At 45.3% G+C, this 27220-nt stretch overlaps 1 protein-coding gene across 1 annotated transcript in view; it reads left to right on the forward strand.

Moving 5' to 3' along the window:
- The first annotated feature begins 11539 nt into the window (after positions 1–11539).
- LOC144806119 (vomeronasal type-2 receptor 26-like) overlaps positions 11540–27220 on the forward strand; it is a 420183-nt gene continuing 404502 nt past the window's right edge. Inside the window, exon 1 of the mRNA XM_078672565.1 lies at positions 11540–11624. The gene's annotated coding sequence lies outside the window, so the exon portion shown is untranslated. The remainder of the gene's footprint in view (positions 11625–27220) is intronic.

Raw genomic sequence — 27220 nt, forward strand, 5'->3', positions numbered from 1 at the left:
CTCAAGATATTTCCTCTATTTAGAATATCCTTCTTGCCTCTTGAGTTGTATTGGGGTATTAATGTTATTTGCCACCGGTCACTATCCGGTCACTATACACATTGTTTTGATCCTGGCAATAAATCATAGCAATCCAGTCCTTAAACTTTGGGGCCCTCCCTCTACCCCAGCGGCACGCAACACGTCTCTTGGCCAGTAGCAGTGCAACATCCATAAACCTGCGAACAGTCTTAGGTATATCCCTTGTGTATCCCAACAGCATTATCAACGGATCTTTATCGATTACCTCTCCAGTCATAGTCTGTAAGGCTTCCTGTACCTGCAGCCAATAGTCGTACACACCAGGACATTCCCACGCCAGGTGAACGAATCCCGCCCCTTCCACCCTGCAGCGGTCACATCTATCATTGTCTGCTAAGCGATAGCGTAGCTTTCTAGCAGGTGTATAATAAAATCGTTGTAAAAACTTGAAATGAATAACCTTCAACCTGCTACCAATTTTAGCAGTAATGGCACAACAATATTGCCATTGATCGTCAGTTATAACTTTGCCCAGATCCTCACTCCAATGTCTACGAGCTGAGCTCTCAGTCCCTTGGCGGTGCAATCTGATATTGTTATACAACCTGGATACAAGATGGCGGCCATCGGACGTCAGCAAGGCATGCAGTGGCAAAACCGCATCAGGTTCCTTCGGGAAGTTAGGCAAGACTGCTCTCAACCCTTGTCGAAGCCTGACGTAATAGAAGACCTCCAAAGGAGTAGGCATAACACCCTGAAACATTTGTTCCTTGGTACAGAATTGTCCGTTGAGGAATAGGTTCCCCCACGTGGCAATCTGCAAGCGTTTACACATTAACTGAAAGCCCGCCTCCTGTAGGAGCGATATACCAGGGTGATACGTAAGGGGCAGAACAGGTGAGTACAGGTGCGTGGTATTAAGAAGCCTCGCAATTCGAGTCCAAGCGTCTATGGTGCAAGTCACCGTGGTGAACGGCGTGTCTATGTCCCGCACTGAGCCTTGTATCAGGCTGTTGAGTGGGAGAGGATGTGCGATCCAGTCCTCTGCAGCAATTTGCTGCATAAAAGGCGTGGGGTTAATCCAGTGATAGGCGTATTGTGCCTGGGCAGCAATATAATAGGTATCGAAATCAGGCACGTCAAAACCCCCATTCTCATAAGGCTGGGTTAGAATGCTTCAACGCAGCCGTGGCTGTTTGCTCCCCAGAAAAGACTAAGAAGTTCCGACCTCAGCTGTTTAAAAAAGAATGTGCCAGGGAAATAGGGTATGTTCTGGAATAGGTATAAAAACTGTGGCAATACCACCATCTTTATCAGCGACGCGCGCCCTGCCATCGATAACGTCAGTGCTTTCCACCGCATAACATTATCCGCCAGTTTCGATATGGCTACCCCGTCAACCTCAGCGTCTCCTCCTTATCCAGGGATATCACTATTCCCAGATATTTAAGGTCTGAATCACACCATTCTAGTGGGTAGTCCAATTGGAATTTCTGAACAGCGCCCGTGAGCGGGAAGAATTGAGACTTTTTCCAATTTATGTGCACCACTGACAGTCGTCCAAAAACTAGAAACTCACGCAAAATAGGGTTAAGATTAGTTTGCGGATCTTTAACATAAATCGTGATGTTGTCCGCATACAAAGACACACCAATCTGGCGTTGATTGCAGCGAAAAGCACTGTCTCTGTGCAATTGTCGGATACGACATGCCAGTGGCGGTATCGCTATAGCGAAAAGCAGTGGGGAGAGAGGACATCCCTCTCTAGTTCCTCTGGTTATCGGTATCGGGGCAGACAGCAATCCATTAATTACCACTCTGGCCGTCGGTGCTGTATACAGGAGCTCCACCCAGCTGACAAATATTTTCGGAAACCCCATTTTATGCAATATATTAAATAGATACGGCCACTCAACCGAGTCGAATGCCTTCGTGGCATCTAAAAATATTGCAGCGACTGGGATATCGGGGCAATCATCTGTATTAAGGAGAACAACGTCCTGAGATTATGTGAGGTAGCACGGCCTGGCACAAAGCCAGCCTGATCCGGCAACACCAATTTAGACATAATCAGCGAGAGGCGCGTTGCGAGGACTTTGGCTAGAATTTTTGCATCGCAGTTGATAAGCGACAGCAGCCGATAGGAGTCCGCGTCTGTCGGGTCCTTCCCCGGTTTCAACAGAGAGGTAATGACCACCTCCCTCATCGATCCCGGCAATGTCCCAGCTTCCAAAGATTCTACATAGACTTCCCTAAGGACCGGTGCCATTATCTCTATGTAACATTTATAGAACTCCGCAGGGAGTCCGTCCAGTCCCGTCGCTTTGCCATTAGCCATCGACATAATCGCGTCGCGGATCTCATCAAGCTCCAGTGGCGCGCGCTAAGGAATGTTCTATGCACATCGCTGAGCCAGCACAGTGCAATGTCATCAAGGAAGTGTCCCATGCCCTCTGCATGTGTCTGTCGCGAAGTATAAAGGTGACCATAATGCAGCAGAAACTCCCTCTGAATCGTCTCAGTGTCTCGAAACCTTTCCCCTTCCTGCGTGACAATCTCTAATACATTGGAGCTAAAGCGTGGTTTTCTCGTCATCTCAGCCAATACTTTGCCCGGTCGTTCACCCTCGCAATATATACGCGCAGTCCAATATTTCCCCCTGAAGTTGACTTCCCTTGCCGCCTCTGCCTCATATTCGGTTAGCTTATCTCTAAATGTTCTATGCAATCCCGCGTCCGGCCTCGTCGCCATATCAAGTTCTAATCCTCTCAGCTCGTGCTCTAATCTATTCAGTGTCCTCTGTATATCTCTCAGCACCCCCCCGCCTTTGGATATGCAAACCCCTCTGATCGTGACTTTGAATGCCTCCCACACCGTTTCAACACTATCCACCGAATCTTTGTTCCTGGGAAAGAATTCCTCAATTTCAACCCCCAACTCAGTCTTAAATACCGTATCTAGTAGTATGGATGGAAGCATTCTCCAGGGGGGCCTCTGTCGATCATGACCAGGTATAGCGAGGGACAGCAACACCGGGCAGTGATCAGAGTAAGTTCTGGGCAAGTGCAACACCTTCCCCATCCCTTCACAAAGTCCTCTCGTCACAAAGCAGTAGTCCAATCTGGCCCATGTATTAGTGTGTGAAGTAAAGTGCGTGCCCTCCCTCTTTGTATGATGCGTGTGTCTCCAACTATCCACCAGCCCAGCCTCCTCTATAAGGCCCATCAGCACATCTCGTTCTTGTCTGTTATATTGCACGCAACCGTCTGACCTATCCATACCAGGAATCAATGTAAAATTAAAATCCCCCCCAAATGACATGAGTGGCACCCACCCCCAATATGTGTCCCCAAAGTGTCGTAAAGAAATCCGGAGTGTCAACATTAGGAGCATAAGAGCTCACAATCACAACAGTATCCGTGCCCAGCCTCCCCCACAATAGCACAAAGCGACCATTAGGGTCCAGGATCTCACCCATCAGTTGAAACGGAATGTTTTTTTTGATCAACACCGCAGTTCCCCGTGAGTAGGAGGAATATGATGAAAATTTCCTGATCATAGCCCACTTTCTAGCAAATGTGGGGTCCAAACACGGCCTAAAATGTGTCTCCTGCAACAGTGCTATGTGCACATTATGTCTATCCAGATAAGCAAGTATATTCCTGCCTTTCCTAGCATCAATAATGCCCCGCACATTCCACGACAATATCGATAGTGTAGTCCCAGACTTATCAGCCATGAGCATGTGCGACAGATAAAACGACACACATCCCCACCCGTTCTAACCACCCGCCAACCATCTCACAGCAATCTCTCCAATGGACATGCAATTTCCTGTGTAACCATTGCCCGTAGTAACCAACCTCCACAACCACACCCCTCATCCCCTACCTCCCCCCACCCATTCCAAACATCCGATCGAACATCCTCCTTCCCCAACCATGCACTATCCTAGCATTTTCAATCCTTAACCTCCCGAAAACTATTCTAAACATACATATTGTGTGCATCCTTAGCCCACCCCCCTCCCACTGAAGCAATCCCAACTCTCCAGCAAACCTCCCCCCCACCTCCCTCATCACCGCCAGCAAACCCCCAATTAGCTGCAGTGCAAAAAACAGTGTCAATGGGGTACTCCCTAGTGGGGTCATCTAAAGTACGCACTTCACCACCCCCTTTGCCCCGCCCTTTGATCCGAACCTCCCCACGGAGGGTTCATCGAGGGAAGGGGGTGTCGCCTGGCATACATTACCACCATTAGTCCAAACGCCGATTTCAGCATCATCTTGTATGCACAGTAGCAGTGTCCTTGCAGAGTCCCCATTTCGGCAGCCCAGCGGATGGTATTCAAAATGACCCAGACTTGTCACCCTTCAGGCAGCAATAAAGGTCAACAATGATCACTGAAATGTTAGTCTCCTTCCTCCTCCGCTTCCTCTTCTGCTCGACGTTGTCCTCGCTCACTTCTCAGCCGTTTCAGGAAGTCCTCAGCCTGTTGTGGATTCAGAAAGAAGTGTTGTTTCGCCTGATGAGTGACGATTAGTTTTGCAGGGTATAGTAATGCATAGTCAATTTGTAGGGCTCTAAGTTTCTTTTTCACATCCAGAAACTTCCGTCGCTGGTCTTGCACCATTGGTATGAAATCTGGGTATAAGGAAAAATTCACTCCATCACATGTCAGCTGTTTTGTGTTCCTTGCAGCTCGCAGCGCTGTATCTCGGTCTCTATAATTCAGTAGCCGTGCTATGATCGGTCTGGGCGGTGCACCTGGTTGTGGTTGAAGACCCAGAGAGCGATGTGCCCTCTCGACGATGAATTGCTGTGAATAGGCTTCCTCCCCCACCGCCGTCTTTAGAATCCGCTCCACATAGTCCTCCATCCGCCCTGTGTTTGTCGATTCCGGCACACCAACCACGCGTACATTATTGCGACGGCTGCGTGCTTCCAACTCTTCGTTCTTTGCCGCTATTACCCAGAGGATGTTGTCCATTCTCGTCAGCCGCGTAGCATGCGACGCCGTGGTATCATCATTTTCCGAGATTCTCCTCTCCGCCTGCGTAATGCGTTCTTCGTGCACGTCCATCTTTTGTACAATAGCGTCCATTCTGGAGGATAGACGATTTACCTTGTCCACCACCGTCGCGAACCCTTGCTTCATCTCCTGCAGCAGAAGGTGCATAACCGGCATATCCGTGTCACGACTAGGCCCGGCTGTGGAAGCGCTGTGAGGCCCTCCAGAGTCCGACTCCACTCTCGCGTTTTTCTTCGGCGGTTGAGCCGAGTCAAAGGATATTTTCGCCTGCCTGGTGTCCTGCCGCCCCATTTGAGCGCCATTAGCTGATCGAACTCTGGTGACAGAGGTCCCCTTACCCCCTCCGCCACTGGGCGATCCAGAGGCCTCCGTCATGAACTAGTGCAAAAACAGACCGTTAACGATCCACCAAGCCAGCACCGAGTCCGTTAAGCGTAGCTGTGGCCCCTCAAAAGCGCTTCACTGGCATCAGCACACGTGCACGCAGATCTCTATGCTCACTTGTATGTGTCGGGAAGCAAGGGGAGTTAGGTCCTGGGAATTGTAGTCAGTTGGACCATTTATAATTGGGAAAAAAAGAGCAATTTACCGACTACAAATTATTTTGAACCCACTATTCAGGGGAAAACAAACCAAGTGATACCCCCAGGTAGTTGGGGTATATATCATTCGTACCCTTTTAATTTATTTTTTGAAATGTGAGCGTCTCATATGAAAAGGACACTTTATGTTCTCTCACAATTACCAATTTTTCATCATATATACAAATATACAATACATTTAAACGATACAACACTTACATATACAAACTTTCTTTTAAATATATACAGACTATTATTTCTCAAAAAAAGACAAGAGTCAAGCTTTTGACTCACAAAATGATTCAACTACAAACAAATGCAGCCAATGTTTTTTAAACAATTAATACACCATAAATTAATTCTGTGGTCTATTAAGCAACTAATAGCTAATCTTTTTCTGTGTGCCGACGCGTTTCGAACTCGATATATTCAATTGTCGAGTTCTCCTCAGGGCTCGGTCTCTTGGATTTTTCTAGAAATGTATAAAACAAAGTGTTTTTACTTATTAATCCATAATCCGTCTGCTTTTCAGCTAAGTACTCTAGTGTCACCATTTTTACCTTTGTCCAAGCAGCCGCCGGTCCGCAGATACTTTGTTTACATTCAACTGGGGTTAATTGGACCTGTAAATGAGTGAGGACAAGATGTAACTTCCTCCTCAGTTTGAATACAAATGAAAAAGCACATATTTTAACTAGGCATACCTCAAAGTGTAGGCAGGGATCTTGTCTGGACCCTCAGAATGACTTTATCTGTTCTTCACAGTATTTTGGCTGCCTAGAAATGACAATGCATTACTTGAAAATTTGTGTCCGATAAAATGTGGACTAGAGAAGGAGTTCAAAACTGGAAGAGGCATACCTGGCGTTGTCGCCGGTTTCCACTTAGGCTGCAGCGTCTCTCTGTGTGTTCTGCGTGACAGCCTGAAAGTAACAATAAAGTACTAAAAAATATTGTCCGATTCAATTTAGACTTACAAGGGCGTTCAACACTCGGCGAGGCATACCTAGCGTTCACGCCGATTTCGACTTGGCCTGCAGCGTCTCTCTATGTGTTCTGCTCGTATTTCAATATTGTAATCTTTAATCGGATACCCGCTACTCTCCTGTATGTATACAAATTAATTTAGACTCTGGACGCCAAGGTGGAGTCATTGCTTGAAGCTACATCTTGGGTGACACTTACTTTCAACCGCGGCAATCCGGCGACTTCCTTAGTAAGTCTGTGGATGCGGCGGCCATCTTCTAAGGCTTTTTAAACATAAGCGTTACTGGGTGGCAAATCCTGTTTCCTGTGGCGGCCATCTTTAAGAGGGTTTCTAGTATTGGAAAGGAATGTGTGAAATCTGATTGGAATATGGAGGTTCATTGGCCTGATGAATTTTTAGTGTGTATATCATTATTCATCATACAATTCTTCTTTCTGGCCCCATATTTAAAATTCAATATTGATTTATCGCGTCTGGTATATTACAACCTTGCAATTTCTGATAGCGAATTCATACCATGTAGCGCGGTATTGAATTTAAGTATTTAATATGCCTCCTTTTGCAACAGTATTTCGTCTGGATCCATGGGCCAGATTTGTTGCAGAACATACAAGACAGACCACTTGAAGTCGTTTTCAGTGTGGTTCTTCTCGATGAAATGTTCGACCATCGGGCGGTTAACATTTTATTTTTTAACCTTGATTTATGCTGCGTCATCCTTGTATTCACTTGCTGTGTTGTCTTGCCAATATAAAGCTTTTGGCATGGACACACAATGACGTACACGACATTGCGTGTTCTACAGTTAGAAAAATGCAAATGTTTCCATCTAACACTTCCATGTTGGAATTCCTTCCCTTCCAATGTGTTTCCACATGCCACACAGGAACCACATTTGTGGTGTCCCTCCACTGGTTTCATCCCCCATTTGGACAACAAGTCACTTTTAGGCTTAGGTAGTGCAATATCTGCCCTCACTAATTGTTGCCTGATACTTCTATTTTTGCGGTATGCAAAAAGCGGACGTGGAAAAGGGCAGTCCAAATTTTCCAAGAGGTACCAGTTTTGTAAGACCACCTGTCTCAATTTGTTGGCATCGGACCCAAAGGTTGTTACACAGACCAATCGGTCCAATTCAGGTTTAATTCTAGTCTGAAGCAGACATTCTAGGGGTGTATACCGTGCCCTCTTGAATGAATGCCTCAACAGCTTTTTTGGGTATCCTCGCTCTGTTAATTCCTAGCAAAATCGGCTCGCATGTCTTTCATAGTCTGCAGGCACTGTACAATTTCTCCTAATTCGAAGCATTTGACCATAAGGTAGATTGGACTTCAGGTTTCTAGGGTGGGCACTTTGATGATGTAACATGGTGTTCTTATCAGTCTTTTTTCTGTACAAGGAAGAAATTAACCGTCCTTCAGTACATGTGATCTCCACATCTAGAAAAGTCATTCGCCTATCGCTATGTTCCATTGAAAATTTTATATCCAAATGTTTGGCATTTAACCATGCATGGAACTGAGTCAATTCGGTGTGGCTCCCCTGCCACAGGAGCCACACGTCCTCGATATAACGAAACCATTGTTTGATATTTCCACTGTATGGATTATTGATAACGATGTGGAGATCACATGTACTGAAGGACAGTTAATTTCTTCCTTGTACAGAAAAAAGACTGATAAGAATAGAAATTGCAAGGTTGTAATATACCAGACGCGATAAATCAATATTGAATTTTAAATATGGGGCCAGAAAGAAGAATTGTATGATGAATAATGATATACACACTAAAAATTCATCAGGCCAATGAACCTCCATATTCCAATCAGATTTCACACATTCCTTTCCAATACTAGAAACCCTCTTAAAGATGGCAGCCACAGGAAACAGGATTTGTCACCCAGTAACGCTTATGTTTAAAAAGCCCTTAGAAGATGGCCGCCGCATCCACAGACTTACTAAGGAAGTCGCCGGATTGCCGCGGTTGAAAGTAAGTGTCACCCAAGATGTAGCTTCAAGCAATGACTCCACCTTGGCGTCCAGAGTCTAAATTAATTTTTATACATACAGGAGAGTAGCGGGTATCCCGATTGAAGATTAGAATATTGAAATACGAGCAGAAAACATAGAGAGACGCTGCAGCCCAAGTCGAAATCGGCGTGAACGCCAGGTATGCCTCGCCGAGTGTTGAACGCCCTTGTAAGTCTAATTTGAATCGGACAATATTTTTTAGTACTTTATTGTTACTTTCAGGCTGTCACGCAGAACACACAGAGAGATGCTGCAGCCTAAGTGGAAACCGGCGACAACGCCAGGTATGCCTCTTCCAGTTTTGAACTCCTTCTCTAGTCCACATTTTATCGGACACAAATTTTCAAGTAATGCATTGTCATTTCTAGGCAGCCAAAATACCGTGAAAAACAGATAAAGTCATTCTGAGGGTCCACACAAGATCCCTGCCTACACTTTGAGGTATGCCTAGTTAAAATACGTGCTTTTTCGTTTGTATTCAAACTGAGGAGGAAGTTACATCTTGTCCTCACTCATTTACAGGTCCAATTAACCCCAGTTGAATGTAAACAAAGTACCTGCGGACCGGCGGCTGCTGGGACAAAGGTAAAAATGGTGACACTAGAGTACTTAGCTGAAAAGCAGACGGTTTATGGATTAAAAAGTAAAAACACTTTGTTTTATACATTTCTAGAAAAATCCAAGAGACCGAGCCCTGAGGAGAACTCGACAATTGAATACATCGAGTTCAAAACGCGTCGGCACACAGGAAAAAGATTAGCTATTAGTTGCTTAATAGACCACAGAATTAATTTATGGTGTATTAATTGTTTGAAAAACATTGGCTGCATTTGTTTGTAGTTGAATCATTTTGTGAGTCGAAAGCTTGACTCTTGTCTTTTTTTGAGAAATAATAGTCTGTATATATTTAAAAGAAAGTTTGTATATGTAAGTGTTGTATCGTTTAAATGTATTGTATATTTGTAAATATGATGAAAAATTGGCAATTGTGAGAGAACATAAAGTGTCCTTTTCTTATGAGACGCTCACATTTCAAAAAATAAATTAAAAGGGTACGAATGATATATACCCCAACTACCTAGGAGTATCACTTGGTTTGTTTTCCCCTGAATAGTGGGTTCAAAATAATTTGTAGTCGGTAAATTGCTCTTTTTTTCCCACTTGTATGTCTCGGCACGCTATGATGCAACCAGCATGCAGGGTAGAACTGGCCAAGTCTCGAAAAGTCCCAGCACAAAGGGCCAGGGATCAGTCCCTCGGAATCACTCAGCCACCTTCGCCGCGGCTAGCGTAGTGCAGTGGCAAGCGGTTCTCAAATAGGCTCCAGCTTTCACCCTCTCGTCTACAATCTCCCCTGCAAGGACCTCACCAGCATAGGCATTCCACTCCGTGCAGCAGTAGGGGGAGCACCGTCTCCGTGCCTAGTTCCACGATATTGCAATGAATAGTGTACCATGCGATTATTAGTCACTGTTCCTCATTGATTGGCACGTGGTGTGTCTCACCGCTAGTCCAGCAGTATCGGTCCACTGAGCAGGTATACACCAAAGTATCACGATCTGCACTTTCCGCACTGCTTGTCTCCGTCAGTATAGTTCTTGCTCCCAGCCCACCAGCAAAAATATCCGTCACTCAGATCATGGCCACAGTGCCCCAGCCACGTCGGGGGATCCAACGGCCGCTCTCTCCCACTGCGTGTTCCGACCTATTTTCGGCGCCAATGTGTCTTCAGCAGTACTGCCCCGAACAGTACTCTGTGGAGCAGCCCGCCTCGCTCCCTCCAGCGGGGGATCAAGTGGCAGGTAGGAGGAAATAGGCCGGCAAGGCAGATGGCGAAGTGCCCCCCTTCCCGCACTCACCACCAGCTCGGTGACTCTCAGGCGCCTAAGTCCTGCCCGTGAATATTTCGAGCGCCAGGCAGTCAGCACAGTTTTGTCTCCGACCTGTCTTGTTCCGCCAGGTTGGATAGCAGCGTGTTCCGCAATACACCCCAGTGTCCCGATCTGCAATTGGGGACGCTCGCACAGCCTCCCGTAGGACGGGGCCTACAGACCACGTGGGCTCCTCCGGTATTGCGTAGTTGTGGCGCCCAGCCTCACGCAGCGCAGGCTCCACCGCAGCAGTCGGTCGGGCACTCCCGCTGTGATATCTCTGCAAGCACGGATCCGTTTCACTCCAAAATTTCACCGAGCGTCAGTTCACCGGTTCTCAGCAATCCCACCAAATTTTATCGGCGTCGGAGGTGGTAAAGAAAGGATTATAGCAGGATATCGGCACAGGCTGCAGGAGCCTCGCACAAGTGCGGCCATGCTGCTCGTGCGCCCTCTAGCTCCCCCCCACCGGTCACTATCCTTGGCTGTGGAAGATAAGATGCGATCGTACAATGTTTCACTTAGATAGTCCTGAATTTTCCTTTTATTTTTTGCATTATCATTATTTGCATTATCATTTCTAAATTCTTTGTCATCAATGGGAGCCGAAACAATGTCCCTTTCACAGTATTGCTTATTAACAGTATTGTTTTCTGATAAGGGGAATGTAATCACAATGGTCCTGTCTGCCCTAGATGTAATTATACTTTCATGTATTTTTGTGTTGTTATGATGTGTGGAAAACATTGGAGCAGTAAAAACCGCTGCTGTATTGTTATTGATGGGTGTGACCCTTTCCAAATGGTTCCATTCTGGTTGGTTTCTAGATGATATATTTGGGTTTTCGAGTCAGCTAAGTCGAGCTCGGTCTTTTGTATTATTTGGTGATGTGTCATTTTCGGAATCTTGATCATCAGATGTCAATGTCTCCAATTGTAGGTTAAAGACACACAATTGATGGACGGAATGCAGAACAAATCAAAACATTCACCACCAGTCAAGAGATCTGGGTTAAATCCATCATCCTTTTGCTCACCATGCCACCCCAGTTCAGACCTGGCCATATGCAAATCCAAAACAACAGTAGAGGACGTATAAAGGTAATGATAGAATCACCCTCCTTACTGATCTGTATAAACAACAAGATTCTATCAATGTGTAGGTGAATATTTTTAAATAATAGAGATTACGATCTAAAATGTGAGACGTGGCCCTCTCTTGTACTGACAAGATGAGGGCACTATGTGCTTTTAAAATACCCCTCACACACTAAGAACCCCTTAGAGTCATGCTTCATCATAGGGGTCTTCCCGTCCCTCTACGGGGCGGGCGTGCTGCGACCTACTAACTACGTGGGAGCACTAGTTGGTGTGATGATAGGCTATGTTTGGTGCAGTGTAGGTGATATCAGTGAAGTGTAGGGACCTGTATATGTGAATGCAAAGTTTTAAAAATTCCCTGGCTAGTAGAAAAAAATGAAATTTATTATCTTCTCTGGCTGGGAACGTTAAAAAGGGGGGTTTTGTTGGTAGACCAAATTGCTTACTACCTGGTCAACATGTTTTGAAAGTAGTCCTCTACTACTTATTCATCAGGACCTCTGATGGTCCCTACAGAAAAAAATACTCAATTTTGAATTCTAAAGAATATATGTCTGTAGTCCTATAACTAAGTAGCAAAAATCGGCTACCAAGTTAAGCTTCCGGGCTTGAGTGGGCCCAATGGGAAGCGCGAAAAAATCTGACCTAATCTGGTCTTGATAAGACACATCTATCGTGCCTCATGAGCTGGCAAGCGAAGGGTGTTCCCAGCGGTATAGTTACCGCTTCATGGAGCAATACCTTAGTGCTACCCTTGTGCCGCTCCGAGGGATGGATTCCAGTGGCACAGTGAGCGCGGGACCCATGCCTGGGCATGCCTTGCGCACTTAGGGCGAGAAAGCAAAAGACACACAATTGATGAACAGAATGCAGAACAAATAAAAACATTCACCCCCAGTCAAGAGATAGGGTTTAAACCATCATTCTTTTGCTCACCATGCCACCCCAGTTTAGACCTGGCTATATGCAAATCAGTCTTGACCCTGTGCCTCATGGGAACAGTCCAGCCCGAACTGCCAAGCCAGGTCCTCCCTCGACAGGAAACAAGCATCATAGGACCTGTTTTGGGGTTTCACCCCTCTTCTGCCAGGATAGCTTGATTCCAGTGGCACAGTGAGCCCAGGACCCATGTCTGGGCATTCCTGACGCACTTAGGGTGAGAAAGAAAAAGACACACAATTGATGGACATAATTCAGAACAAATCAAAACATTCACCCCCAGTCAAGAGACCTGGGTTAAATTCATCATTCTTTTGCTCACCATGCCACCCCAGTTTAGATTCTGGCCATATGCAAATTAGTCTTGACCCTGCGCCTCATGGGTACAGTCCAGCCCGAACAGCCAAGCCAGGTCCTCCCTGGACCGGAAACAAGCATCCTAGGACCGGTTTCGGGGTTTCACCCCTCTTGTGTGTCTTTTGCTTTCTCGCCCCAAGTGCGCCAGGTATGCCCAGACGTGGGTCCTGGGCACACTGTGCCACTGGAATCAAGCTTTCCTGTGTGTGGCTACAGGACTCGCGCATATGATGCTGAAAAGATTGAGGAAGAGTTGATGCAAAAAACTCGATGCGAGGAGCAGGGGCGGTGATGCATTGTCATTGTTCTAGTGGATGGAGGTGATGCGTAGGTTTTGATCCGCCCAGTCAATGAAGGTTTAGTTGATGAACCCCTTTACGATAAAGTCAGACTGTCATTGTCGAGCCACGATTTCTGTCAAAATCATGTTGTTAATCAGCTACTGCATTGAAGGGCAATGCTTTGGTTCCAATCGGTGCAAAGTCGCAGATGCATAGCGGTTTTGATGGATCAGCACAGCCAAAATCACCTTTCAAGGGCAAAGGACTGGATTGGCAGGACTGTAATAATTTAAAAAACACAAAGGGGAAAAGATGGTGGCTGACTAAAAAGTCCAGTCACGAGTTCTGAGCCCTCAGAAAGAACATGACACGGACATGAGCGGATAGGCAAATCTAAAACAGCATACAGGTGTTAACGCGGGATTACTGGTTACTAGTTACCTTACCAGATCCTAAACCAAGTCGACTGGATCATTGGTACCTGTCATTGAGTAAAAGGCAATCAAACACTAGGTCAATCAATTAAGAACTTACACCACTCTAAATGACCACTGACCAGGATTAAGTTTTGAAAATGTAATATAAAACCAAAGATAACTGAAGATACAAACTTCTCAAGATGAGATTCAAGAGATATACTGGTATCACAATGAACATGAATTCTTTGAATAATCTGAGTCTACAAAACAGAATAATGAGTACAAGTTCAAAGATCATTAGGTTTGCAAGGATCGATATAAGTTGCAACCTAAGAGTCATTACAGAAAAGAAAATTCAGGTTAGTCTGTCCCTACACTAGACTAAGTGACATCCCTACTTAACAAGATCTTTACCCCAAAAGGTGTCAGCCGTGGTGACTTCCTAAGAAGATCACGCACTTCTCTTTGTCTCTTCTCTGATAATGGGTCTCTCCTGATCAGCCTATCTGCCTACCCATCCGCTTCCTTAGGCTCCCAAAATCATCTGCTCTACTCTCCTCCCGGGTCGCTTTCCCTAATACAAAATCACATTTCCGATAGGAACGCCCCTTGGGACGCCCCTCACGTGGTACATCTTTGCGCGGTAAACTCCATGATGGTACTCTTCAAGACCCTCGTTAAAGTTGACCTTGGTTCCCAGGCTTCTTCTCCAGTGCGCCGATACCCCCTGAAATTCCTGAAGACTCCTACAGGCCTGCGCCAAGCCCAACTGAACAAAGCTCCATTCATTTCGACTGATTAGGACCTCTCGCACCTGCATACAGGCCATCCTACAGTGGGCCTCAAATTCCAGGCTCCCCCATATCTATAGGTCGTAAAGCATATGGAAAGCACAGTACTTGGCGCCTCTCGACTTCTTCTCTAACAAGCACATTTCAGATCAAAGGAACATCATTATCAGTTCGAGCCTACTTGATTTACATGAAGCGGGTCCCTGCACTCTGAAAACATTTAACTTGATTTAAACAGCATTCTTAACTAACATACGTTTCTTAAAGTACACATCTATAAAGCATATATTTCAAAACTAAATTCGATAATACATTTTGGAAGAACCACGTTAACCCCACCTCACATTATTTTAGCAGCACGTTTAGATTTTCTGTGAATTGCCATGAGGCCTACACAATTTAACTGGTTTGCAAGGTTCCACTTAACTCTTACATGATTCCTTTAACATGAGAACGTGAGGTTTTCATATTCATTCCAACATTTCTACATTAGTCTCACACTGTTATGATTATTGTTACCCTACTTGAACACTCTATACATTTCACTACTAAATATAAGACACTCTTGTGCAAAGTATATTTAAACTAACTACGTGCTTGTAAATATGGTGCACTTATACATTTTTTTCTCAGACTAGTGCTCTCTCAGTCCCCCCTTTGATGACCTTCAGGGGTCATCACCATCAAAACACCATCACAAAAATGTAGGACTCTTCAAAGTGAAGTCGTGGCAGTACCACTTCTTTTCATTGTCTCCAATGCCTTCAGACTCTTATATTGTGTATCTTGCATCGCTGTCAACCTTTTCTCCGGTTCTCTCATAGATCTCTGCAATCTGTTTGCTTTATACCACTGATACAAACGCACCAATCCCCACAAAGTGATTACACAAATCACAATTATGATGATGGGTTTCAGTATGTACCAAACGATACCCTTTCCTAGGTTGGCAAACCAACCTCCAACTTTACCCATTCCATGACCTACTTTTTCCCACACGTTTATCTTTGTCAGATCCTCAATTTCGTGGTGTATCGCAGTGATGTTTCGTATGTATTTTTCTAGAGGTTTTGAATTGTCCGGAATGTAAGTGCAGCATTCCTGGACCTTCAAAGCCTTACAGACTCCGCCCTCTTTGGCTAACAGAACGTCTAGAGCAAGTCGGTTCTGAAGAACCATTGCCCTTATCGATTGCATCTCACCCTCCACCAGCATTAATGATCTAGCAGTACTGGCAGATAACCTATCTACGACTGTAGCTAATCTCCTAATTTTGATGTCATTCAGTATCACTCCCAAGATAGGGAATGCAGCACCGAATACATCCCCAATTACTTCTGCTGCGCCTAGCCCTCTCTTCCCTCTAGTTGGTATTCCTTTCTTTGTCGTTTCTAAATTCTCAACATGATATATTTTGGGGAAGACAATTGCCAGATAGCATGATCCGTACCAATTATCTGGTAGCTTCACATAGGCATTTCTTCCACATACAAAATATACATTTGGAATTGCTTGCATCTCTTTCAGAAAGTCTTTGGAGTAGTACTCCAATTGAAAAGCATGTTCACAACTGACTTGACCTACATACAGATTCTCATAATATGAGTAACTCCTGTGAATGCACAGTTTCCCCCATTTCTCCTTGTCTAAAGCAATTGGACCAAAGCTACCCTTTTTTTGGTGTATCCTTTCTTCCTTGGTCCAATCTGTTTCCCATTGCCATGAAGCCTTTAGAATCTTCTGCCTCCTGTATCTAGTATCCACCTGCCCTATAAACTTTTTCTCAATTTCTGACACTTGACAAGTCAAATTATTTCTTCGGGCATGTGAAGTATCTAACGTTTTCCATGGAATGAACCATTTGTGTAATCTGTCTTCGCTCTTGTAATAGTCCCACTTGTTCAGATGCTTGTAATTTGGGACCTCTGGCAATGTCGAGTCAAAGTTCGAGAAATAATACTCGAACCCCTCTCGTCCATAGAATATGCTTAACAATAAACTACATGTAATTCCATATGTCAATGGAAGATGATGGTATCTGATACCCTCCTCCACCGAAGCTGGTAATTGCATACAAACGTAGCAATTCTTCGCCTCCATGACATCAATGTATTCGTAAAGCAATTTGGCATAAGCATTTGACCTGAAGTTTCCCTGTGATTCGTCTGTGTGTAATCTTTTTATTTCCGCATCTAACAACACTTTGTCTTTATCATTGATGTTTCCCTTACTATTAACAGTGATTGTTCTCTGTGTTGGCACTCCCTTAACTTCCTTGACTTCAGTTGCATCTCTCTCATGTCCCACTATGTATGACACAGTAACCACTAAAACTATAAGTGAAATCACCACCCCTAAAAGTGTGCCAACTATACATTTTGCCCTGCGGTTCGGGTTGCCAGCCTCCATGATCTCAAACAGTGTAGCTTTGGATGTTCTTCCAGCATCAACTTCTCCTTCTCTCCGAACAAAAACTTTCTTTCAAACAATGTCTCTCTTTTGAACACTTAGAAGCTGACAATTTGCTCCGCAAAACAATTTAAAAGTCCTGTAGGAAATAGACAACCCTAGCCCTTCTCCATCCTCTAAAAGGGAGACCCTGTCAGTTTCTTCTTCCACTCGGCGCTAGGTTATCTTGCAGCAATATTTTACAAAGTCCTTTTCAAAAGTCTTTTATCAATCAGAATCTATGAATGTTGCAAGGAGTGACACTACGTCTTCATAAATGTCCATTCGAAGAAACATTCCCTCAAGTATTGGGCATTCCTTGCAGCAACATGGGAATTCGACTGTCTCTAGGATTATTCTCCTTATTTCACTCTGGACAAGTGGACGAACAAAATGAAGAGTTAATGTCTTTTCAATCTCCACTCCTGGTACTATCAGTTCTACATCCACAGTTACAAAGGGGTCCGTTCTGACCAAGATCACCTTCTTCACTTTCCCAGTTCTACGCCCCTTTGAAGACATTTACAACAAGGTATTAATCCAAGACAATGAGTGTTCCAAGAACTTCCACTACTCGCTCAAGCATTTCCAGTCGAAGAAGAGTTCCCTCCAACACTGGATATCGTGAACAGCAAACCGGAAAATCAACTGTCTCTAAAATCAATTTTCTTATTCCACTCAGGAGAGGAGGATAGACGATGTTGAGTGTCAGCAACCTTTCGGCCTCCGCTCCTGATAGCAGGAATCTTATTTGCACTGTGATGATCGGATCAGTTCTGATCAGGCTCACTTCCCTGATCCTCCCGGTTCTGTGTCCCACGGACATCTGCAACGAGGTAGGTCCAATCAGGAGTAGAGTACCTTCTGCTAGGCACTCTCACCCTCCTTGATCTTCTAGGACCTTCCTTGGCTTGATCCTGGGTATCTTCTTCTGGATCCGAGTCTTCGGATATAGGAGCAAGCGTTTCTTCCTGAGCCGACCTTAAACTTAGCCTCCTTCTTCTTTCCGGCCAAGTGGCAGCTCCAAGCCTTGTTCTCCTATTTCTCGTCCTCACACTCGGTTCTTGGTCGCTCTGGTACTGATCTGTGTCTGAGTCGTATTCACTGCAGCTCTCCCCTTCAGTTGCGTCTTCAGTCTCACTGCCGTCCTGTCTTCTCTCCTCTTCTGGATCCGATGCGTTCCCACCTTCTTCCGACACCCCCTCAGCTGATCCAATCCCCTCTTGTGACTCTTCTTCCACGACTGAACTTTCGTCTGGGATAGGAGCTGTTTCTTCTAGAGGTGCTGGAACTCTTCGAGTATGGGATGCATGGATCCAATTTGGCAGCCCTCCGCACTTCACCGCGGTGTTCGTGATCAGGATTACCTGAAAGGGCCCACGCCAGCGTACATCTAGGCAGTTCTTCCGGACGTGCTTCTTGACCAGCACCCAATCCCCTGGGTTCAGATCATGACACAGATTCCTTGATGCTGGAACTTCAGCCGCCTGCACCTGAAGGGACACAGAATGGATGGCGTCAGACAGTCCCTTACAATAATCCAAGATCAGATCATCTGTAATATTCAATAGGGCAGCAGTTGGAACCGTGGGAAGTCTCATGGCCCTCCCCATCAGAATCTCGTGTGGAGAGAGACCTGTCCTCCTGTCAGGTGTGCTGCGCATGCTCATGAGCACTAAAGGAAGAGCATCTGGCCAACTCAAAGATGTGGATGCACAAACTTTAGCCAATCTATTCTTCAGAGTGCCGTTTACTTGTTCCACAATCCCTGAGGCTTCTGGTCGATAACTACAATGCAGTTTCTGGTCGATCTTTAATGTGGAGCATAACATCTTCACTATTTCGCTGTTAAAATGTTTTCCTCTGTCCGATTCCAGAGAGGCAGGCACCCCGAAGCGCGGTATCAGCTCCCTGAGCAACAATTTAGCTACTGTGAGTGTATCGCACCTACGTGTAGGGTACGCTTCAACCCATCTGGAAAATATACATACAACCACCAACACATACCTAAGGCGGTTAACTCTTGGCATTTCAATAAAGTCTAATTGCATTCTATTGAAAGGCCCCCCGACCTCCCAATGTGACTCAGTGTGACTGGTGTTCTTTTGCCTACGTTCAGTTGTTGGCAGGTAACACATCGCTTGCATACTGATTCTGCTGCTATTCTAAATTTTGGGCAATACCAAGTCTGCCTAAACACTCTCATCATAGCATCTCTTCCTAGGTGCACTGGACCATGTATTTGCCTTGCCAAGGGATTCGCTAGTTCCTCCGGTAACACAGCCCTCCCATCTGCTGAAATCCAAAAATCCATCTCGCTTCTCACGCAACCTGCTATTTCCCATGCCTTTTTCTCTGCTTCAGGTGCGTTCTCCTGCATCACTCTTAAATCCTCCCAAGTGTCTACAGTCTCTAACATCATGCTTAATTCTGTCTTTTCTTCAGCACCATCAATTTCAACTTTTGAGAAAGAATAATTTTGTTCCGCACAATAGCGTGCGACCTCATCAGCGTACCTGTTGCCTTGTGATACAAAATCTGTATTCTTAGTATGAGCTACACATTTTACTATTGCTATGGCAACTGGACCTTGTAATGCTTCTAACAACAATCGCACAAATTCTCCATTTCGAATGGGCGAACCAGAGGAGGTCATGTAACCTCTCTGAGACCACAACTGCCCGAAATCGTGAACCACACCGAAACCATATTGGCTGTCAGTGTATATGGTGACTCTCTATCCGTTTCCTGCTATGCAGGCACGAGTTAGGGCAATGATTTCTGCTACCTGTGCGGAATGTACTCCTTCCAGGCAAGCGGCTTCCACAACTCCTGTAATGGTACAAACAGCATAAGCTGCTCTCAACCGACCAGTATAGTCTCTTAAACATGAGCCATCGACAAAGTAAATCTCATCAGGGTCAGACAACGGCTCATCCACAATATCTGGTCTGGGTTTCGTGCATCGTTCAGTCACATCAAGGCAATCGTGGTCTTCACATCCTTCGCCTTCTATTACAGTAGGTAATGGCATCAAAGTACCAGGATTCAAGACAGAGCATCTCCTGAGGGTCACGTTCTCCGCGGCAAGGATAACTTGCTCGTAGCGCGTGAGCCTGCTATTGGTCAGATGCTGCGTCTTCGTCCTGGTCATTAACAATTCTACAGAATGCGGTACATACACCACTAACGGATGTCCCATCACAATACTCTCACTCCTTTCAATGCTGACAACCGTTGCAGCAACGGATTTGAGACATCCGGGCAACGCTGCGGCTACCGGATCTAATGTAGCCAAAAAGTATGCAACTGGTCTACGGGCATTTCCGTGGGTCTGTGCCAAGACTGACAAAGCACATCCCTCCCTCTCACAGCAATAGAGTGAAAATGATTTCTCGTAGTCGGGCATCCCCAGAGCCGGAGCACGACACAAGTCGTCTCTCAGCTGCAAGAACGCCACTAGGCATTCGTCGTCCCATGGTACCGGATCACTCACCTCCTTGTGCGTCAGTTTCTGTAAGGGTTTTGCTTTCAGTGAAAAGTTAACTATCCACTGTCGACAATAACCAACCATTCCTAGAAACATCCGAACTTCTCTCTGTGTCGTAGGCGCATTCATCTTCATTATTGCCTCAATCCTCTCTGGGGACACCTTGCGTTTTCCCTTTTCTAACCGGTGCCCCAAATACTGTACTTCTGTCAGACAGTACTGCAACTTGCTCGGAGATACCTTATGTCCATTTTCAGCTAAATGGTTCAATAAGGCAATGGAATCTACTTTACAAGCTTCCTCAGTCTCTGACGCAACAAGTAGGTCATCTATGTACTGGACCAGAACCGAATTCTGCGGCAGTACTAGATTTTCGAGATTCTTCTTCAACAACTGGTTGAAGATGGATGGGCTGTCTGTGAATCCTTGTGGGATTCAACACCATGTTAAAACGCGATCTTCCATTTTAAAAGCGAAAATATATCTGCTCTCTTCATCCAATGGGATTGAAAAGAAGGCCTGACAAAGATCTATCACTGTGAACCATTCTGCTTGACATGGTATTTGAAACAGTATCACTGATGGATTCGGTACCACGGGACAACATGAAACGACTATATTGTTAATTTTTCGTAAATCCTGAACTATCCTGAACTTCCCGCTAGGTTTCTGCAAACCCATAATCGGGGAGTTACAGGGACTACCCACGATTTCTTTCAGTATTCCCTGTTGTATCATTGACTCGATCACAGGTTTTATTCCTGCAATCGTTTCTTGGGACAATTTGTATTGAGGCGTTCTGGGAAACTCGGCATTTGGCTTTACCATTATTTTTACTGGTTCTACCCCTTTAATCAATCCTATTTCTTCTCCTGTGAAGTCCCATACCTCTGACACTACTGCATCTCTTAAGTCTTGGGGAAGATCCTCTACTGTCAGAGTAGGATATAGTTCTACACAGGATTTTGAATTGGCTACTTTGAAAGTAGCATCATCGTCTGTAGTCTGTACCTCCACTCCTTGCGGGGTGCAGTATATTGTGCAGTTCAATTTGCACAGCAAATCCCTTCCTAACAGACATACAGGACTCGAATCACAAACCACAAACTGATGTTCGTTCATATGGTTTCCTATCTTCACAGACACTGGTTCCGTCAAGGGACTAGTCAGCCTTTTGTTTGCGACTCCTACCACCTGAATTGTTTCCCCTGACATCGGCAAGTCTGGAACCACCGCTGACCTCAGAGTTGATCGAGTAGCTCCAGTATCCACTAAGAACGTTGTAGGACACCCTGCCACTTCTGCCTCAACAAACGGCCCTCTCTGATCCACCTCTAGGACTGCCCCGAGGGTACAGTCCTCTTCTCCACTCACACGTTGTCCTGTCAATGGATCAATATAATAACACTTTTCTTCCTCGATAAAGAGAGGCATTTGTTTATAGACCTTTCCCCCTGTCGCTATTTTCGGTGGCTGTGGGAACTGGGCCCGTGGAGCCGAAGTCCCCCCTTTGGCCACCTTGCTTCCTGGAACTGTCACCTTTGGAGCTGGAACTTCTTGAACCTGCTCTTCTACTTCTAGCTCTCCATTTTCAGGGTTAAAGGGACACTCGCGTCGCCAATGTCCCACCTGGTGACACTGGTGGCACTTTGTCGTCTTTTTAAGAGTGGCAAAGTCTACCCTAGGTCTCTGACCTTCTTCATTATCCTTGTTCTGGCCACTTGACTTCCGTCCCATTGTCCCCGTTCCCTGTTTCTGCTGTCCGCCCTTCCCGGCTGACTGCATTTGCACCACCATCAATTTCTCCTTTAGATTCTTGGCTTTAGAATCTATTTCGTCACTACAGTATCTCGCATATCGCAGGATCTCATCTAGTGGTTTGTTTTGCCAACATATTAAGTGTTGCTGAATCATCAAACAAATATCAGGTCTCAACCCCAAAACAAACTTTGACACAAACTGCCCTATATCTTTGGGATCCATTACATCGAGTCCACTGTATTGCTTGAATGTTTTCAACAACCTCTCATAAAACTCATGAACGGTCTCCTTTGGTTCTTGTCTCGTTCGGTCTATTTTTACCCAATCTATGTCCTGTGGTGGTACCTTATCTTTCAGCCAAGCTATTACCCTTTCATACTTTTGCATGACAATCTCGGACGGTCCATTAGTCCGAGCATCCCTCACTGGTTCAGTATTCGGCCATTCAACACTAGTCTTGCATGATGTCCATAAATCAGATGGAACCACAATGTCAAACAACGTGTTCAAATCAATCCACAATACCTTCGAGATCTTTACAAACCTTTCTACCTGCTTATACCACTCTACTGGATTGTCCCTTAACTTCGGAAATGAGTTGGTAAATGCAGCTAAGTCTCCTCTACTCCAGGGCACATGTACATAATTTCCGTTTGATATTTCTCGCAGAGGGAATGCCTCCATCTGCATTACCCTTCCCTCTGGGGTCATCACACTTGTACTCCGCCTAACAGTGCCCTTCTTCGACCACCTCTCTTCCCATTTGTCCAGTTCTCTCCATACCCTTATTCCTGATACCAATTCTCTTATGTGTGTTTTTAATCCGGTAGTTCTCTTCTCATCTAGGTCTTGGTCCGAGTACTGCAATCTGTGGTTACTCTGCAATGCCCTTGTCCTAGATAAATCTACGGCGTACCTGTCTGCCAAATTGGTCAGTTTCTCATGAAACGCTCTAGCTTTCCTAGTAATATCCTTTGCCATGAACAACAGCTCATCCTGTTCATACAATTCTATCCTTTCTAAAGGCAATGTACCATCAATTATCTCATCGACATCTGATTTTAAACTGGTGACATCAAGTCTCTTTGCCTTAATTGCAGCTTTCAACACACTAAATTTAGTTACTCCATCCGCATCTCTCCCATCCCAGCTCCGAGATCTACGTTTAGGCTCCGGTGAGTTATGCGGAGTCTTCCCATGCTCCCACCTCTCTAGATCCCAGGCTTTTCCATCCTCTCGGGGTGGATGGTGAAATACTCCATTGCTTCTCATATTCCCACCTTCCCCGTTCTGCCTGTTTTCTCTGGATGTATAGTAAGGCATTCCATTGCTCCCCCTTTCCTCACTATTTCCCTGTGATTCCTGATTACTCGAGGCATGGCGGGACCTATCACTGTTCTCCTTTCTCCAATGTTGGACGTCTTCTCCGAGTGCATGATGAAGGCACCTAAACCTATTCTGAAAAGCATGTACCATTTGGTCTCCACCTTTCTCCCAGAGACGGGACATCTCCTCACACTCTACACTCCTACTATTTTGCTCCTGCTGTTCCCTCTCATCCGTAGGACGTGTAACTCCTCTATTCTCCTGACTTTGACCTTCCCGCCCCTGACTGCTTTCGCTGGCCCCACAATGAGATACAGTCCCGTTACCTCTGTTTTCCCACTCTGGTTCTGTTCTTGGCCTGTTACTCGGGGTTACTGCGGACCCATCCCATTCTCTCAAATCTGCTCTTAATTCTGTATAAGATTTCGGCCGCGGTCCCCTCAGGTCCATCGGTCCTCTCTGACCTCCTTGTCCTGTGCTGGGACCCACAGTCGTATCAAATGGGGTGTTCCACGTTACCGATCCTGGCAATTGCTTCCATGCATTTGTCGTGTTATTCCTCCTTTCCATTTCAATCCTTTCTCTATCTAACCGAGCCTGCTCTTCCCCTCTCCCATGATCTGTATTGTAAATCGACACTATAGGTCCTATGGTAACAGGTACTTGAAGAGCATCCGGTAATCCAAAAGACTCAGCCTTTTCTGTGATTGGCGTCTTTTGTACCACGAACCTTCCCATCACACTCTGTATTGTGTTGCTCTGAGGTGTCTCCTCGCCTTTGATAGGTGTCCATTCCGATATAGGGAGTGGTGTATACCCCTCTATGGCAGTCCCATCTTCCCTTGCGAGCCCTCTATCTTCAATTTCCTCAACTCTCGGAGGTGGTCTGTCTATCAACAATCTGTTTATCACATTGTCCTCCGACTCGCTCTCCTCATCCTCATGAGGTTCTTCCCACCTACTACCTCCCTCATTGGATACAACTTCTCTACCTCAATAGCCTGTATCCTCCATCTCTTTGCTTCCTCATCCCATTTAGAATCTCGCACTGCTCTTACCGATCGAGTCAATCTTTGTTGACGCCTGTCCAAATTTCTATTGTGTGCCGCCCTAATCCATGCATTAAGGGCCTCAAACTGGGTTGGTCTAGGTGAGGGTTTCAATGAGGACATGGTTGCTTTTAGCCGATGTAACACCTCTAGCTTAAACGTCCCGTACTTCGGGAACTGCATTTCCTCATTTCCTTCCGTAAGCTTATTCCAATCCCCAATCCATAATATCGTATGCAGCCCCACATTCGCTGCCATATAATGAGCTGGTGTACCCTCCGGCGGTGCCTCTTCCCCGTAATAATGTTCGCTTCTTTTTCTTTTAAAAATCCCTTTCAAACAATTAAAGCATTTCATGATTTCTCTTTTCTCCGCGTTTGTTTACTTCCTGATGACAATCTCCCAATCACCGCGCTGTTCTCGCTAACTGGCCTATCCGCACGCGACTTCTCACTGACGTCACTCTAACCGCCCAACCAGAGCGCGGCTCTAGCTAACGTCACACCAACCGCTCAATCACAGCGCGGCTCTATCCGACGTCACCCGTCCCCCTTCGCAGCAGTTCCCCTCCTTTTTCAGCTCGTCTCCTCGGTCACGCATGCATCTCATTCATACTCTGAAAAATGATTACTTCCGTCCAAGCGATCACCTTTCTTGACTGTACGCCCACAGTCTTTCTTATAGTTGTCACCTTAACTTGACGAAATGTCTTTTCCGTTTCCAGACAATCGCCTTCTCTGATAGGTTACTCACACACAGTAACTTTCGACCAGCGTCCGTTACTCATACGTTCACTCTTACACTCCCCCTATCTCGGTCCCACGGCGGTCAATAGTACCTCGTGACCTCCGTACTATGGTCGACAACTACTCTGGATGTTCGATACACCCAAAACCACTTAAGCTCTGGCCTGAACTTAAGATTCACCAGTTCACCCGTTTACCAGGTAACCAGTTTACCAGGTTGCGCGCGCTCACAACCTTCTCACAATCACGCTACAGGCATTCAACTCCGCAAGACATTACACTACAATTACAACACAAAACACCGCAATCTGTTCACGCATGACCCTTGTTATACTCACTCTCCTCCGATACTGCTGCTTTTCTCGCACCGTCTGCACCTTCGGCTCACGATTCTTCCGCTGCTCGTCTCTCGATGTCTAGGGGCCTTGGGGTAAACTAACCTCTCTAGATTACCTTCCTCAAGAAGATAACCATCCTAATCTGCTACCAACTGTTAACGCGGGATTACTGGTTACTAGTTACCTTACCAGATCCTAAACCAAGTCGACTGGATCGTTGGTACCTGTCATTGAGTAAAAGACAATCAAACACTAAGTCAATCAATTAAGAACACCACTCTAAATGACCACTGACCAGGATTAAGTTTTGAAAATTTAATATAAAACCAAAGATAACTGAAGATACAAACTTCTCAAGATGAGATTCAAGAGATATACTGGTATCACAATGAACATGAATTCTTTGAATAATCTGAGTCTACAAAACAGAATAATGAGTACAAGTTCAAAGATCATTAGGTTTGCAAGGATCGATATAAGTTGCAACCTAAGAGTCATTACAGAAAAGAAAATTCAGGTTAGTCTGTCCCTACACTAGACTAAGTGACATCCCTACTTAACAAGATCTTTACCCCAAAAGGTGTCAGCCGTGGTGACTTCCTAAGAAGATCACGCACTTCTCTTTGTCTCTTCTCTGATAATGGGTCTCTCCTGATCAGCCTATCTGCCTACCCATCCGCTTCCTTAGGCTCCCAAAATCATCTGCTCTACTCTCCTCCTGGGTCGCTTTCCCTAATACAAAATCACATTTCCGATAGGAACGCCCCTTGGGACGCCCCTCACGTGGTACATCTTTGCGCGGTAAACTCCATGATGGTACTCTTCAAGACCCTCGTTAAAGTTGACCTTGGTTCCCAGGCTTCTTCTCCAGTGCGCCGATACCCCCTGAAATTCCTGAAGACTCCTACAGGCCTGCGCCAAGCGCCACTGAACAAAGCTCCATTCATTTCGACTGATTAGGACCTCTCGCACCTGCATACAGGCCATCCTACAGTGGGCCTCAAATTCCAGGCTCCCCCATATCTATAGGTCGTAAAGCATATGGAAAGCACAGTACTTGGCGCCTCTCGACTTCTTCTCTAACAAGCACATTTCAGATCAAAGGAACATCATTATCAGTTCGAGCCTACTTGATTTACATGAAGCGGGTCCCTGCACTCTGAAAACATTTAACTTGATTTAAACAGCATTCTTAACTAACATACGTTTCTTAAAGTACACATCTATAAAGCATATATTTCAAAACTAAATTCGATAATACATTTTGGAAGAACCACGTTAACCCCACCTCACATTATTTTAGCAGCACGTTTAGATTTTCTGTGAATTGCCATGAGGCCTACACAATTTAACTGGTTTGCAAGGTTCCACTTAACTCTTACATGATTCCTTTAACATGAGAACGTGAGGTTTTCATATTCATTCCAACATTTCTACATTAGTCTCACACTGTTATGATTATTGTTACCCTACTTGAACACTCTATACATTTCACTACTAAATATAAGACACTCTTGTGCAAAGTATATTTAAACTAACTACGTGCTTGTAAATATGGTGCACTTATACATTTTTTTCTCAGACTAGTGCTCTCTCACAGGTGTGAAAATACAACACATTAGACAAACTCCGCTCTGCATATTAAAATACT

This window comes from Lissotriton helveticus, chromosome 1_2, assembly GCF_964261635.1.
Source record: "Lissotriton helveticus chromosome 1_2, aLisHel1.1, whole genome shotgun sequence".
Taxonomy (NCBI): domain Eukaryota; kingdom Metazoa; phylum Chordata; class Amphibia; order Caudata; family Salamandridae; genus Lissotriton; species Lissotriton helveticus.